At 34.9% G+C, this 16707-nt stretch overlaps 1 long non-coding RNA gene across 1 annotated transcript; it reads left to right on the top strand.

Annotated features, from left to right (window-relative positions):
• The first annotated feature begins 1816 nt into the window (after window positions 1–1816).
• Window positions 1817–7239, top strand: LOC124453506. Its single transcript, XR_006951096.1, has 2 exons — window positions 1817–2004; window positions 6938–7239. It is a non-coding gene; the product is annotated as an uncharacterized LOC124453506 (long non-coding RNA).
• The last annotated feature ends 9468 nt before the right edge of the window (window positions 7240–16707 follow it).

The following is a 16707-nucleotide window of genomic DNA, read 5'->3' as shown; positions in this document are numbered from 1 at the left end:
AAGTTTCAAACAACTTCGCCCTGTTTGACTTAATTTAAACCAGCCTTAAACATGTTTAGACATTTTTAGTTTGTTGATAACTTTCAGTCTTTCACAACTTAACTCTTTCATTTATAAGACTTTATACTTTTTAAATTGATAACATTTAATAAACCAAGTCATTCGCGCAGTCCAAATTGAGCCCCACATTCAATCTTTTTATGTTGTGAAATTTTAATTCATTTTGGATGGAAAACTGACTTAAATAAATTTGCTTAACAATCAGCTTATCAATTGCCCACGCGGGATAAAGACTAGTGATCACAATGATAACACAAAGTTGCATTGAAAGATAGAACTTTGCTATTTTAACGCTGTTATCTTGACTAGGTGTTGTTAAATGATGTATTTTAAGTGCTTTTCGATTGCCATAAGCCCATAACGAATAGCAATGTAACATAAGAAACATCATAACTAGACGACTGACCACATTATGAAATAGAACTGCCGGGCTGAGACATCATTGGTCATTTATCAAGAATTTAATGATACGTCAAAACGCAAGGATGGATTTAGGACAGGGTTGAAGAGAAGTATGCACCACCACCCCCAGTCTTAGATACACAAGATGGAAGTCAATTTCCCTGCAAAATACTAATATATCAAACAATTAATGGACACACTTAACAATCGGGCCTCCCCCTAATGTATTCCAGCATAATTTAGCATAAGGCCTTTTTTTCAAAATGGCGGATAAGGATTCAACTTTATGTCTAATTTTCTCAACAGCAAAATTCAAGAGACACGAAAACACGAAATTAAATCTTCCATAGCTATCTATGATAAACTTATGAAAAAAAATTTTCGTTGCCAATGTCCTTTAAACATATATACAAGGTTAAGTTATAATATCCGTTGAACTTAAAACACCTGGAGCAATATTTTTACCGCCATATTTGAATTTTAAATTCAAGAATAAAATTTCTTTTTCTCTTGTGCAAATGTGACTGGATTTCTTGCTGGGGATTTCGTTTTTAACGGAACAACAAATTTTCGAAAAGATTTTTGACATTAAGAAGCAACATAAATAAGGCTTTGTGAACACGAGGCTCGAGAGTTAAGACTTAGAAGCATCGGCAAAATTCATCACATAATTACAAAAACAAAATACGCTAACAAATTCGTACTTACTCCTTAAAAAAAAACCCAGCTAATCTTTATAATCTTCTTGTGAATGCTGTCATGAAAAAGATCATTTCACACGTACTCTCCACAAATTGGTCTTAAAATTCTTAAATAACACAAACAATCTTATCTCAACCATTCTCAATTCTCAACTATGAACTTTGATAATACACTGGACACCAGTTCGTGGGCACAGATGCAATCAAAGTATCTAAGCACCTGCGTAAAGGCAAGTTAATAACAACTTACCACACAATAATCTGATCAGATATCATACGATCAGACTTTGTGCCTGCAAAGCCAGTGAAAGGTACTTCTCATAAAACCTCCAAATCAAAATACGCTTTGTGTGATAAATTAAATATTACATGATATGTCATCTTGCTATAATCGACATTTGACTGTCTCCATGACAAATATGCACAATGTTTAAATTATCTCCCCTGCAAAATCTCTAATCATCTTGTTTGAGTGAAAGTAGTAATGGAAAATGGGAAAAAAGACTTATCTAAAATACACACGAAGAACAAAATCATTAAACTTATTTTTGAAGAGTCTTTCAGAAGAGTCATTCATGAAGAATTATTCAATAAAAGCTGCCATTGATCAAAATGACGGCATATGATGCAAACGAATTGCTAAGCCTAAAAGGACTAGGGTGAAGAATTGTGAAAACCCTCAATATTTAGCTCGGGATGAATGGATTAGAGGGTAGTTAGCGATCGTGTGAGTTGGTCTGTTAAGGACTCAAACTTTAAATTAGGAATAAGTTATCGTATATGACGGTGGTGTGTATGCAAAATCATTGGAAACCATTCAAGAATAGCCTTTGAATCAGAGGTACGAGAGTCAGAAACACTGATTGTAATTACTTAACATTACTCACTATGTCTAACGATGGTAGATTAATTAAAATCATTTTGAAGAATTGAATATTAAAGAAATAGCATTATTCGTCTTGTGTACAAAGGTGTGGCTGTTTGTATTAGTTTCAGTGTTGATGACATTTTATACAACTATATCTTATACATTGATTACTGATATTTTCAACGTCTTTCTTATTAATCTCTCGTGTTTTGCATCATTTACATGATAATTTGGCTTATCAGAAAATAAATTTCGTGGTATAATACATTTCATAAGTCAAAAGAAAGTTGTCAAACTCTGTTGGGGTGAAAACATACACTTTAAAAGATTATTGTTACTTTGCATAATTATTCAAAATGTGTTTTAATATGTCAAAAGAAAAGTGTTTTGTCATTGTGCGCCAAGACTCTTGAAAGAAGAACATCAGGTAAGAGAGTGATTACACAAAACATAAACTAATTTTAGTTAAAAAGATTTGTAAACAGAGACAAAAGTTTTACCATTATGTATGTGCATGCAATTCTCTATACATTGCTTATAATTTTCACAAATCCTTAATTCTACTCCAGTTACGGCAAACGTTGTCAATACATTTGCACAGACGGAAATTTCCTCTTGCAATTAATGCCGAATAAAATGTATTCTCAGTTGATTTATTCACACCTGTGTTTATAAATATTTTATTCTATTATATAACATGTTATGTCAAAGAAAATCGTTGTTGAGAAAAAATCTCATTTTGTACACTACAAAATGATGTCCTAGTCAATATTACTATTAGCTACGTATAAAAAAGCAAGCGATGTTTCGATTTTTTCTCAACTCACCTCGATGTGAGTGGCGGTTTGATACCATGCTACACAATGCATATCCAATTATATTTTAAGGATACAAGCTAAGCTGTTTTCCAAAAATTGTTTGATCATGTTGAAGAGTGATCAGGTGCGGACTTGGTTTGTTGATCGTTGCAAAATGTATCGGCAAGGACTTGTATTTAGTGTCAAATAATTAGAAACGTGAATGTGATGAATGTTTTCTAGTTCTATGGGATATCAAATTTTTGTTCAAACGTTTTATGGTCTAAATTGACATTAGCATTTTACCTCTTAACTGATGAAGCTTTTCCTCATGCATCACAACATTCTGATTTGGATGAAATTTTTGCATCAGTAATTTGAATGCTTTGCTTGCTGGTAAATGCATTTGATTTTACTGGGGTCATATTGTAGTTAAAAATGTTATATAGGTTTCAGCTGTTAAGATATGCTCTCATATTCTTCCCGTGATTAGTAAACATTAATTCAAGTGTAAGTAATTAGATGACTAATGTTAAGAGATACTTATAATGTTATCAAGACAATATTTTTTATAGTTCCTAGTAGTTTTCCGTTGACGTCAATGAACCATATTTGTTATCAGAACCCAAAATAATCTCACGTAAATTTTGTATAAATAGAAGTAGTTAAATCATTGTAAAATAGAAGACGTTGAACATTAGATGTGATCGTATAGTTATCTGTAACATTTGTTGGTGTAAGTCAAATTATAATAAAGAAGAACATGGCTACATCACAAAACCTAACATCAGCAAGGTTTGCGTCAGTTAACACTAAAAAATTAATGTTTTAAACCTTTTATTAAGGAATACTGCCTATAGTGACACTCGTTAACTTTCTGCGGAAAAATTGTGAGGTTGTTAATTTTATCAATCATTTGTCGCTCATGTGCATTGAATTCTATTTCATCTTCCAAATCAATTATTTTGATTTAGAAACGTTCAAGGTCTTGCATGAATTACATTTGACGCTTCTAGTGTTGATTTCAAATCGCCTGCTCAAATAAACATATTCGACACGTGAAAAAGCAGCTGCACAGGCAAACTGATAAGATCGAATATTTTTCATGGCATGTGAAGTGGTGCTCATTTTGATGATGAAGTCATTTTGTAATGCACAGTTACATTCTCTGAATATTTGGCTCTGGTTTTGTTTTGTCCTAAGGAGACATCGACGTTGTTTTCATTATTTTTTGCCATTGTCAGATTTCTTTAAAATCTTTCTTTCATTTTCCTTAAAGTTAATGTGTGAATGTGTCTGGGTCACTGCGTAGGGTGATTGATCTCATGCGCAGTAAAACATCTTATTTCAGCGATGCAAATGATTCTCCGAATGAAACTCCCAGTTAAAGGGACCTTATCTACATTTAACGTGTCTTCGTCGTGATGAAAAATTCGACACACTGAACCATCTCCATCTTCAAGAACAAATCCATCTTCAATTGTTACTGGATTTGAGCGACCCAATTCAATCTTTACCTACTTTTATCAAAAATATTAAATTACAAATAGTTCTATATGGTTCTATTAATATTTACATAATAAAAATTTTAAGGGATGATTAGAATTTTCATCATGTATAATATAAACGTTAGATGGATGTCAATGAAATACAAAGAATACCATACCTAAGGCAAAAATTTTCACTATTCGATTAAACAATGAACAAGGTATGATGTTCTCATTGAATATTTGACACCTACTCGTTAAAGACAAGGTGGGGCAGTCTTTGCGATTATTAAAATTTGTGATTACCATATGCATTTAATCACGAATTTCAACACTCTTTATTATGCATCACGTATATTTAACCACTCGTTTTGTGTTACACAATCTTATTTACTAATGTGTTTTTGTTTCTAGTTTATTCATGCTTTCCTTAAAATACTAACACGACACTTGTCGAATATTGAATTAAAAACAAATTCCGAATATTTCAAAATCTGTACACAAAGATTTAGGGAATAGAGTGGTAGAAAATCCACGAGTGAAAGCAAAATTACATTGGAACTTCTAAAATAACGAGGTTTCTGTATTTAAAAAGTGCTCCTACAAAGATATTTGATTGTATTATAAACAGACAAATGACAAAACGTTTGCCGTTTTTCTTAAAAACGATTATCATATTAACGATCTTCTATAAACATGCCGTCAATACAATGATCTAGTACCCATTCTACTAGATACCTGACTCAGCCAAATTTGTATAGTAATGAGTGAGGCAAATTTCTATGCGGCCGCCATTTGCAAAGGTGGCAAAAGCACAATGGCGGCATATAAAAACATTAAGTCTGTGCTGAGAGAAATCGACTTTGAGAGCGTTTTTATGATGCTGTTCTACTGAAGTTGCATTAAAATGGTGAGTAATTTCTTTAATATTGTTAAAATGTGTAAAATTTTTAAATACTTGAGATAGAGCGGTCTTAACGTGTATTTTGCGACCATAAACTAAAGGCTGAGAGTTACATAAGTATGAACTACTAATCGTGAGTATTTATTAATTTACATCTTCTTTGTTGTTCTCTATGCTTTTATCGTAAACCAAAACATATTTACAGAAAAAAGCGACAAAATCGCATAACAGCTATCCAGAACTTTGATTTGAACACAACGTTTACGGTTTATATGAATTATTTTACCTGAACAACATAATTTTAGATCTATTAACAATATGACTGCATCGTTGTAAAATGCGCTTATTTTCACTATTTACAATAAACCACTATTAATTATTTTTTTAGGATTTACATTTCCTTGGTTGTGGTGTGGATGTTCATCGAAGTCGACTAGATTCCTTGAAATAAAACAAGCTTCGTAGATTGCTGGCGAACACCAATTTTGTTTTTGTGGAGGATATCTTTATTATATTGCTTACCATAGGTCGAAAGTCGTAAATTGATGTATTTTTCAATGATCTGTTTGATAAGCTGTGATGAATGTAGATCTTCAGTTATTGCTTCGTGATCAACATTATGCTCGTTGAGTTCAGGAAACAAGCTCTTTTCTGCAAGCTCTTGGTTAATAAGATGAACCATTATAGTCTTCAAGTTTCTCCTGCTGGAAATTTTTTGTTTTTTTTTAAACGAGTTTCATGAATGAGGACTTGAAAAGCTCTTTCAGATGCAAATATTATTTTGGTCACACCATTAGAAGGGAGAACAAGACCACCACGATTCTTCAAACTGATTAAAGATAAAGATGTAGTAGTTTGGAAGTGTGAATAATTATGATCATGAACTGATGATGATTTTTGACTTAAGCAAAAGAGCTCTTGCACATTCAGTACAGGTGATTCTATTGATTATCTTTTTTACAACAAACCCAGCAATATATCCAAGTATTGCTTCTTTGTATGATGACAGTGAACATGATTCTAATCCAGAAACTAAACTACTGACATATTGTGTGTCCTTTGGTGTCATCTCTTCTACTTCAAAGGCTGGAGCATTTCTTTTATTCCATTTTAATGAAAAAATAGAACCAGCAGATTCATTTTCGAAAGTCAAACAGTTTGCATGCTTGGAACCAATGATGGAATTTCTTAAAAGGGTAAAGTTTTCTCGTTTCATAGCAATGACCCATCTTTTACAGAGGTCCTTATTTTCAATGGGAAATTTGTGAAAAGCTATGTTACTCTCTTTCGAAAAGCGATTTGTACATCCATACGCGGCGCACGATTTGACCATGAAAAATCGAAAATTACGCGCTTTGCAGCTAAAATGTGCTTCTTGAACGTTGTTTTAGAGTTGAGGATGTTATACCTGTGTTTGTTTTTAAGATTGATTGCTTTCAACGTTTTTCAACCATATATTTGAGTCAGTTTGACATGTAAACTATACTACCGTATATTGCGTGTTATGTTTTTTGCCACCTTTCAAGATGGCGCCCGCGAATAAAATTTGCCTCACCGTGACAACGGCAGTTAGATATCTAGAGGATTGGGTATAAGTCATTGCCGTCAATATGATACAAGATTTCCGGAAACCCACGCCAAATAAATCTGTAAGCAATTTGTACGTGCACGACGATAAAATAACAACTCCAACACACACAACGCTTACTTGATTTTAGGGGGAACATACTCTGTCAATATCAAATTCAAAGTGAAAGAAAAGCAGCGCACCATATTATCTAGGGTCTCACTATGATAATCAAAAGGCATTTCCAAAACGTCTATCCTTCCTATGTCTATGGATTCCTTATTCTTACAAGTTTGATGAAAGTACATCCAATGGCCAATGCTGATGATTTGGGAAAAATGTGCAACTCGACTCAAACAAACCAGACAAATTGCACAAGGAATGAGACTGGTTCTCGTAATCAAAGTGATGTAAGTTTATAAACAAAAACTCTATTGTATGTAACTGCAAAAATCATTTTATTTGGTCTGATGAATTAATTTAAATTCAATGAAATGTTTTGCTGACTGGAAAGAAATGCATTGAAAGAAATGCGGTAGGTGCAAAAAAATCTCATATTAAAAATAGTCAAAAAGCCACAATAGTCTAACTGAAGCCATTGGGTAAAAGTCATTTATTGAACAGTCTTATAATTCTTGTATTTATTATTTCCTTTATGTGAGTTTTATGGCATTATTATAAGTTGGTTTACGCCATGCCTCAAACTGAATACGTTTAAAAGGAAAGATTTTTCTATCAAAAAACACGCGGAACTTTAGTGCTTTTATTTTAGATACAAACTTCTTCACAGTATTATGTGCAGTGATTTTAGAATTCTATTTCGCCACTGTTCTACGTCACTAGGAAGTCATGTGAGATAGAGCGCGCGATATCAAGATCAGTTCGAGCGTAGATTTCACAGTGATCAGTTACAAAAAGTTCCTTTCCACATTATACCACAAATTTTTTTTTTTAAATTATGGCTTCTACAAGTGAAGAGTATATGACAAGAGATGATGTCGGAGATGAAGCAGCACTTCTGGGTTTTGCTGAACACGATGAGCAAGATGACATGATGGAAGAAAGCGAAGAAGTGCAAGTCACTTTAAATAATTTGAATGCTGCCTTTTGTAGAATGAGTGAAGCAAAGACTGCAATGAGTGAATCACTCAGGTTAATGCAACAAACGTCAGTATCCTCTACAGTAGAATCTACTCGTAAGAGGAAAGCAAGTGATTTAATCCCTGAATCAGGGCATGACGCAGTTTGTGAAGTCTTGTTGGCACAAAACGAAGAACCTTCGACCAAGCGCAATTCTGAAGCAGAACAACTAGCAGTGGACCCGTTGCTGGAAGAGATTTCGCAGACTCTAGACGAAACTGAGAAAACTTCACCAATCGTCAACGAGAAGCTCGCCTCAATTATCAACCAGCGTTGGCTGAATAAGCTGAGCGACGAGCAATTGAAGGAAAAACAGGCTAAATATTTTAGGCCTAAGAACTGCGATCGCCTTATTGTACCTAAGGTAAACCCCGAAATTTGGGGAAAATTAGACCGCACAGCTAGAGGGCGTGATTTACAATTGAGTGCCATTCAATCAGCCCTGACGAATGTCGGTCATATAGCAGCACAAACCACCAATGATCTGTTGGTTGCCCGCAATAACAGCAGCGAACTGAATATTGATAATCTTGTTCGTATGAACGCTGATATCATAGCGATTCTGGGACATGTAAGTTTTGAATTGTCTCAACGACGACGTGACGCTATACGTCCCAATCTCCATCGAGAATTTAGTACTTTATGCGCATCGCATGTTCCCATTTCGAAATATTTGTTTGGAGATGAATTGCAAACCCAAATTAATCACATTCGCACATCCAACAAGATTGGCAACGCGACAACAAGCTCTTCCAATACCACTTGGCAGCAACATTCCAAACAAGGGAAACGACAATGGCGCCCTTTTTTATCCCAGGAACCAATTCGGGAAGAAACGATCGGACACAATGAACGATCGCAAGTAGAAAACACTGAATTTTTAAGAAATTTTAAGACTTTACAAGTAAACCAGTATTCTCTTTTGTACCCACGCTAATAGCGTATTTGAATAAAAGCTTGGAAACCTATCAGGCTGGCAGCATATCAAATTTTTTAAGTGCATAGGAAACACTCACCTCTGATAAGGAAATCTTAGAGACAGTGTCTGGACAAAAAATTGAATTTGACACAATTCCGATTCAAAGAGCTTTACCCAAGCAAATACAGCTACCCGAGGTTGAAATGAACAATATTGATTTAGAAATAAACAAATTACGCAAAAAAGGCGTTTTGCAGATTTTTCACCCCGAATCAGGGGAATTTGTATCTCCAACTTTTACTTGCTCCAAAAAAGACGGTTCTTTTCGCATGATTCTTAATCTGAAATCCTTAAACAGGCATGTCAGATATGACCATTTTAAAATGGAGTGTGTTTGGTCAGCTATTAGGCTTATGAAATCAAATTGTTTCATGGCATCCATCGATCTCAAAGATGCTTACTATTCCGTACCTATTCACCCAGCATAACAAAAATTTCTCAAATTTTGGTGTAGAGGGCAACTATATAAATTTGTCTGTTTTCCAAACGGCCTAGCCATCTGCCCTCGAAAATTTACAAAACTCCTCAAACCTGTTTTTTCAAATTTACGTCAAAAAGGACATATTTCGGTTGGATTTATTGATGATACTTGGCTGACATCCGACACATATGTTTCCTGTGTTCGGAATAATCGAGATACCATTTGTTTATTTAGTGAAGTGGGGTTTTACGTACATCCGGATAAGTCAGTTTTAGTTCCCTCTCAAGTAATTACTTTTTGGGTTTCCGACTTAACTCAGTTCTTATGCAAATATCTGTGACGACGGAACGAGCTGAGAAGATAAAACGCATGTGTTATGAGCTGCTACAAGCTTCTCACCCAAAATAAGGGATGTTTCTCGGGTTTTGGGCACTCTAACTTTTGTCTCCCGGGCGTAATGTACGGTCAGTTGCATTATTGCTGGCTGGAAATGGATAAAAGCGATGCCCTTAACTTAAACCGGGGTAATTTTGACAAGACAATGACCCTGTCTTCAGAGGCCATACATGATTTACGATGGTGGCAGTCATCAATATGCACGACTTACAGGCAAATTACTCACAATGAACCTAGCATATGCCTAACAACAGATGCGTCGTTGACAGGGTGGGGCTGCTCCCTAAATGGTGTATGTGCTGGGGGTAACTGGACGCCCTTGGAGGCTTCAAATCATATAAATTATTTGGAAATTCTTGCGGTATTGTTTGCCCTTGAGTCGTTTTCTTCAGAAGTAAAAGGTCAGCATGTTAAGGTATTAATTGATAATACTACCGCTGTAGCTTGAATTAATCAAATGGGCACATGCCACGCAAGGTCTATTCACAAGTTGACATGCAATGTCTGGACCTGCTGCATTTCGTATGATACTTGGTTGACAGCAGCGCACATTCCAGGATTACAAAATGTCACTGCGGATCGAGAATCTTGAATATCACGCAAAGAAACAGAATGGCAGTTGTACAAGACTCTGTTTACGTGTGCCATTTAAAAACTAGACGTAACTCCGAACATTGATTTGTTTGCGTCAAGGTTGAATAATCAAGTGAAACCCTATGTTTCATACCAACCTGACCCGTATGCTATAGCTGTCAACGCCTTTACGATATCGTGGGCCAATCATACATTTTATGCGTTCCCGCCTTTTAGCATAAATTCGCAAGTGTTACAAAATTAGTACAAGATAAAAGCACAAGGACTACTCTTAGTCCCTAACTGGCCAACACTGAATAAAGTTGGTGGCCAGCTTTAATGCAGATGCTAATAGCACATCCTGTTGTTTTACCTAGACTCTAAGTTCTAGAGGAAGAATGACTTTAACTCTTCCAGCTCAACCGAATCAAATCCACCCTCTCCATACGAAACTGGAGCTACTAATTTGCTATTTATCGGGGAAATCCTCTCTGATAGAGGCATTTCAGCAGAGGCTTCTCAAATCATCCAGCAGTCTTGGCGGACCGGTACCAAGAAGCAATATTCTACATACCTTAACCGTTGGCGACAATATTGCAATGCAAACAATATCGATCCTGTCGCGTCCTCTGTAGAGGAGGGCATTAATTTTCTTACAAAATTATACCAGGAAGGTTTATCCTACAGCGGTATTAATACTGCAAGGAGCGCCTTATCTACTATCCTCATGCTACCAAGTGGCATCTCGTTTGGTACACATCCACTCGTTGCTAGGTTTGTTAAAGGTGTATTTGTTGCAAGACCAGCTCTTCCTAGATATGCCATGGTCTGGGACATTTCAGTGGTATTCAAACATCTTCGAAATCTCCACCCTCCGAAAGATCTCAGTTTGAAATCAGTAACACTAAAAACAGTAATGCTTTTAGCTTTATTATCTGGCCAACGATGCCAAACACTTCATGCATTGGATATTTCTCATATGGAGAAGAAAGAAGATCGAATAGTTTTTCATGTGCACCAACTGCTCAAAACATCTAAGCCTGGTAAGCATACTGCTCCTTTAGAATTTCGGGCTTATCCACCAGAGCCTGGGTTATGTGTATTTAACTACTTATCTCGTTATCTAAATGTTACTGCACCCATACGAAATGGTGCAAGACAACTCCTATTGAGCTTTTAAAAAACCTTATCATTCGGTCACTTCAGCGACCATTTCCCGATGGTTAAAATACGTGTTAAAGGATGCTGGTATAAATACTGAGGTTTACAATGCACACAGTACTAGAACTGCATCAACTTCTGCGGCAAACGCATTGAATATTTCTATGGACACTATTATGAATGCAGCTACATGGCGTAATGAACAAACTTTTCAAACATTTTATAATAAACCAATTGAGGCGAAGAACTTTGGCAATGATCTACTTTCTGCCATTTGTGAGACATGAAATGTGAAATTTCAATTATATTGTTTTGTTATTACTTATTGTTCATGTCCACATTGCTTTAAAATCTCAAATGACTTCCTAGTGACGTAGAACAGTGACGAAATTAAATAAGAAAATTAAACGAGACTTACCGGAAGTCGAAGTTTGATTGAAATTCTATGAGTTACTGTTCAGGAACTAGGAAATCATGTGAGATAGAGCGCGCGATATCAAGATCAGTTTTTAAAAATTTGCGAACGTCCACATAGATATTGGGAGGCAAGTAGTATTTAACATCATTTGAAAAGAAGTAAGTTAGTAGTTGGGTGGGTGACTTCCTAGTTCCTGAACAGTAACTCATAGAATTTCAATCAAACTTCGACTTCAGGTAAGTCTCGTTTAATTTTCTAATTATTTGCAACATTTCAAATATTTATAAGACCACCATCAACTACAATTATTGTACCTCTCCATAATTTCTGTAAGTTATTTATTATCATATGCTCCATCTCGAAATCAAATAATCTAAAGTGTTCACAATATTTTAGTACATGTCACACAAAAAGAGATTTAGAACAAAAATCATATCAAATCTTCGTGTCAAGCGCAGCAGAAATGATTTCCGTTTCACAATTACATTTGCGAATTCTTTGTTGATGTCCAACTTCTGTAGAAGTCTCCACATTCCCCCTTTTGCTAGCACGTAATATGCAGCAAAGACTGCAGAAAATGGCAGTTCTGCGAGTTCGTATTTGAAATTTTTATAACTCATCCACAAAGCCTTGAGGTGTATACGCTTCTGAAATGCTTCTGTATTCTGTAATTTGTAACACTTGCTGAGTGCAAAACTTGCACACTTGCAGTGGAAAACTACGTCTAAAAGAAATGAAATAGACTGACAAGAGATAAAGCATTGAATTAATGCATTTCTAAAATTTTTGCAATTTTCTTCTCCACCATTGAGAAATATGACAGTTTACAATGTATTTAAAATTTTCATATGTTTCATTGAAGAACAAACCCAAGAACGGTACCTCGTTTCGTTATGAAACATTAATAACAACAATGGTGGTCTCCACAGTTGGTGTCCTTACAAATGGTCTTCTTATTGTTGTTATTGTGAAGGATCCTTTAAACAAACTAAGACGAGGACCGTGGATTACCATCTTAAGCTTATCTATAGCAGACATCACTGCATCTTTGTCTCAATTCATGATTGTTGGACTGGGTAGATTGTTCGAGGTCAAACCATCAGAAGCTGTCATTTTTTCTGTCCTTTTCTTTTGGATGTTTGGGGCTGCGGGCTCATTTTTTCACTTGACATCACTCACATGGCAAACTTACATAATTGCAAAGTATCCCATACGTAGCCGACAGATGTTGTCTACCAGAAAAATATACAAATTATGTGCGACTGTTTGGTTGATTGCCATTTGCATAGCATTTGGTGAACTCACATCAATTTTTGCCGAGAAATTTGACCACGTTATGTACACTTATATCACGCTATATGCTGTTTTGGAGATTGCTGTTTTACTTCAGATCATTTTGAAGTGTTTCATACTTAAGGTTGTATTGCAAAGTCGACAAGACAGTAAAGTAAATGCTGAACAGCACAACACTAAACACTTTGAAATTGTAAATACAATCATTGTGCTGAATGTCTTATTAGTGGTAACTGCATTTCCTTTTTTTGTCGCCAAACAAGTGGAGTTTATTCAAAGGCTAGGGAAACTACAAGATGAATTGGCTGGACGTTTTTCATATTACTATAAGCCAGTGGCCATGATGAATTTTGCTGTCAATCCAATTGTGTATGCACTGAGGCTTCCAGATTATCGAAACAGTATGAAGGCGTTGTTTAGAAAAAAGAATACTGTTTTTACTCCAACATCCAGGTCAACGACCTTTTCCTTCCGGTCCACCAATAAGACATTTGCGATGTAACTACATTCATCGTTCATAACTTTATGATTAATATATAAATTTTTTATTTGGGTATAGTATAGGTAATATTAGCATAGTTTTAAAGGGAAGATGAAAGAAAAAGAAACTATCATGATTTGTAGCGAGATTTAAACTGACTAAAATTTACAGCCAACTTTTTGATTTTTCTTTTCATGAGAAAGATCAGAAGTGTAATACTTTTTTAACGGTACATATCATTAATCAAATAAACCTTAAACTTAGAGATGTTTCAGATTTGCTTAATGCTTCGATAAAAAGTTTGAAAGAAAAAACGAGTCTTGCTTGTTTGTTAAGTTTTCTATAGCTTGTTGAAAATGTGTACGCAGCTAACGTACAGTCGCAATTGCACGGACACCTTAAATACAGAATCCTTTCAACACAGGCATATGAGCCAAAAGAAACAATAACGATGAACCATCAAAATAAAATTTGCATAGTTTTTATTCTACTTGCGTTATGATGAAAAGTTTGCTTACACAAAAAATTCTTGTGATGACCCAAAGAACAAACTTACATTGTGTGTTGGAACAGGAAATTTTGCTATAGCATTTATTAGTTCGTTATTCTTAAAATTGAACGAATTTATGTTTTGAAATATGACAAATCAAGATACCTACAACAAAGAATTTGCTAAGAATTCTCAATAACATGAGACCACCCTGGGCCCTGGTAAAGCCATAACTTTTTAATAACAACAAGACGTTCTGGACACAAATGAAATTTATTTTGGTGAGTGAATCAGTTCACTGCAATATTGAAAAAACTAGACGACTGACCACATTATGAAATAGAACTGCCAGGGTGAGACATCATTAGTCATTTATCAAGAATGTAATGATACGTCAAAACGCAAGGATGAATTTAGGACAGGGTTGAAGAGAAATATGCACCCCCCCCCCAGTCTTAGATACACAAGATGGAAGTCAATTTCCCTGCAAAATACTAATATATCAAACAATTAATGGACACACTTAATAATCGGGCCTCCCCCCCCACATACACTGACACACAGACACACACAAACCATCATCTCTGACCATTTCGTTGAAGACGGCAAGATATTTCCTTTAATCACAATAAGAAATATGTTTGTATAACAGGAGGATGCCACTGCACTAAGAAGATTAGTACAATCAACACGTGCACAAATTCATCCACTTTAGTGGGAAAAGATCGAGAACTATTTTCACTTAACCAGAAGAAATCATTTATTTTAATCTGAGCCAAAAACATTGACAGAAAAGAAAGAAAAGAGAGCTTCAATCTGAAACTTTGATCCAATCGTTAGCTAATGACATTCAAAGTGAAAGATATGAAATTTTTGAAAGACGAAGCTGTTCAAAACAATAGCGACAGACTCACAGGTGCTTCACACAAAATGCACATCAGAACACCCACACACACCCACGGTTATAGATTTATACATAAGAAAGTCTCCCTTTAGAGAGATTTTTGCTCTGTATATCATGTTATACACCATTATCGTTTGAGCAAAACCAAAATACATTTTCAGAAAATACAAGCAGTATCAGAGCAACGTCCTCAAAACCAGTGGTTTGCCAATGTTTAAGTGGTTTGCCCGTGTTTAAGTGGTTTGCCCGTGTTTAAGTGATTTTCATGTTTTGCCTTCTCACTATTCGTCTATGTCAATGGGGTTCAAGAAAACTAACTCAAACAATCGAGAAACTTTGTAAGGAACTGAACTCAGTGTATCAATAATAGCTACTATATCACTCTAAAGACACGTTTTTGCTTGTCACAAATTCTAGCCCAGATTACAATACGCATAAGTACGAGTGCATTTATAGAAAAACAAACAAAGGTGTTTTTGGCACGCGTCTTAATAAACTAAATGCTCCAGGATCAAATAAATACACGTCACACAGACTGCCAAAAATTAACGTACTTGACGTCAAATTCATGCTAACTAAACAAGAAGTATATAGATGTTTTCAAGTTGAGTGCATGATCATTTTTTAATTATATACTATAGTATAATTTTAGAATTTTGATAAATATTTGTATATATAGTATAAGAGAGCCAGTAGTTTATCAGTCTATTTCACTGTTATCTTTTACCCTCTTGAAATAAAGTTTTTATACATACTTAAACATATATACAAGGTTAAATTATAATATCCGTTGAACTCAAAACACCTGGAGCAATATTTTTACCGCCATATTTGAATTTTAAATTCAAGAATAAAATATCTTTTTCTCTTGTGCAAATATGACTGGATTTCTTGCGGGGAATTTCGTTTTTAACGGAACAAAAAATTTTCGAAAAGATTTTTGACATTAAGAAGCGACATAAATAATATTTTGTGAACACGAGGCTCGAGAGTTAAGACTTAAGAGCATCGGCAAAATTCATCACATAATTACAAAAACAAAATACGCTAACAAATTTGTACCTACTCCTTAAAAAAAACACCCAGCTAATCTTTATAATCTTCTTGTGAATGCTGTCATGAAAAAGATCATTTCACACGTACTCTCCGCAAATTGGTCTTAAAATTCATAAATAACACAATCTCATCTCAACCATTCTCAATTCTCAACTATGAACTTTGATAATACACTGGACAGCAGTTCGTGGGCACAGATGCAATCAAAGTATCTAAGCACCTGCGTAAAGGCAAGTTAATAACAACTTACCACACAATAATCTGATCAGATATCATACGATCAGACTTTGTGCCTGCAAAGCCAGTGAAAGGTACTTCTCATAAAACCTCCAAATCAAAATACGCTTTGTGTGATAAATTAAATATTACATGATATGTTATCTTGCTATAATCGACATTTGACTGTCTCCATAACAAATATGCACAATGTTTAAATTATCTCCCCTGCAAAATCTCTAATCATCTTGTTTGAGTGAAAGTAGTAATGGAAAATGGGAAAAAAGACTTATCTAATATACACACGAAGAACAAAATCATTAAACGTATTTTTGAAGAGTCATTCAGAAGAGTAATTCATGAAGAATTATTCAATAAAAGCTGCCATTGATC

This window comes from Xenia sp. Carnegie-2017, unplaced genomic scaffold (assembly GCF_021976095.1).
Source record: "Xenia sp. Carnegie-2017 unplaced genomic scaffold, XeniaSp_v1 HiC_scaffold_25, whole genome shotgun sequence".
Lineage (NCBI taxonomy): Eukaryota > Metazoa > Cnidaria > Anthozoa > Malacalcyonacea > Xeniidae > Xenia > Xenia sp. Carnegie-2017.
This window is presented reverse-complemented; position numbering and strand designations above follow the sequence as displayed.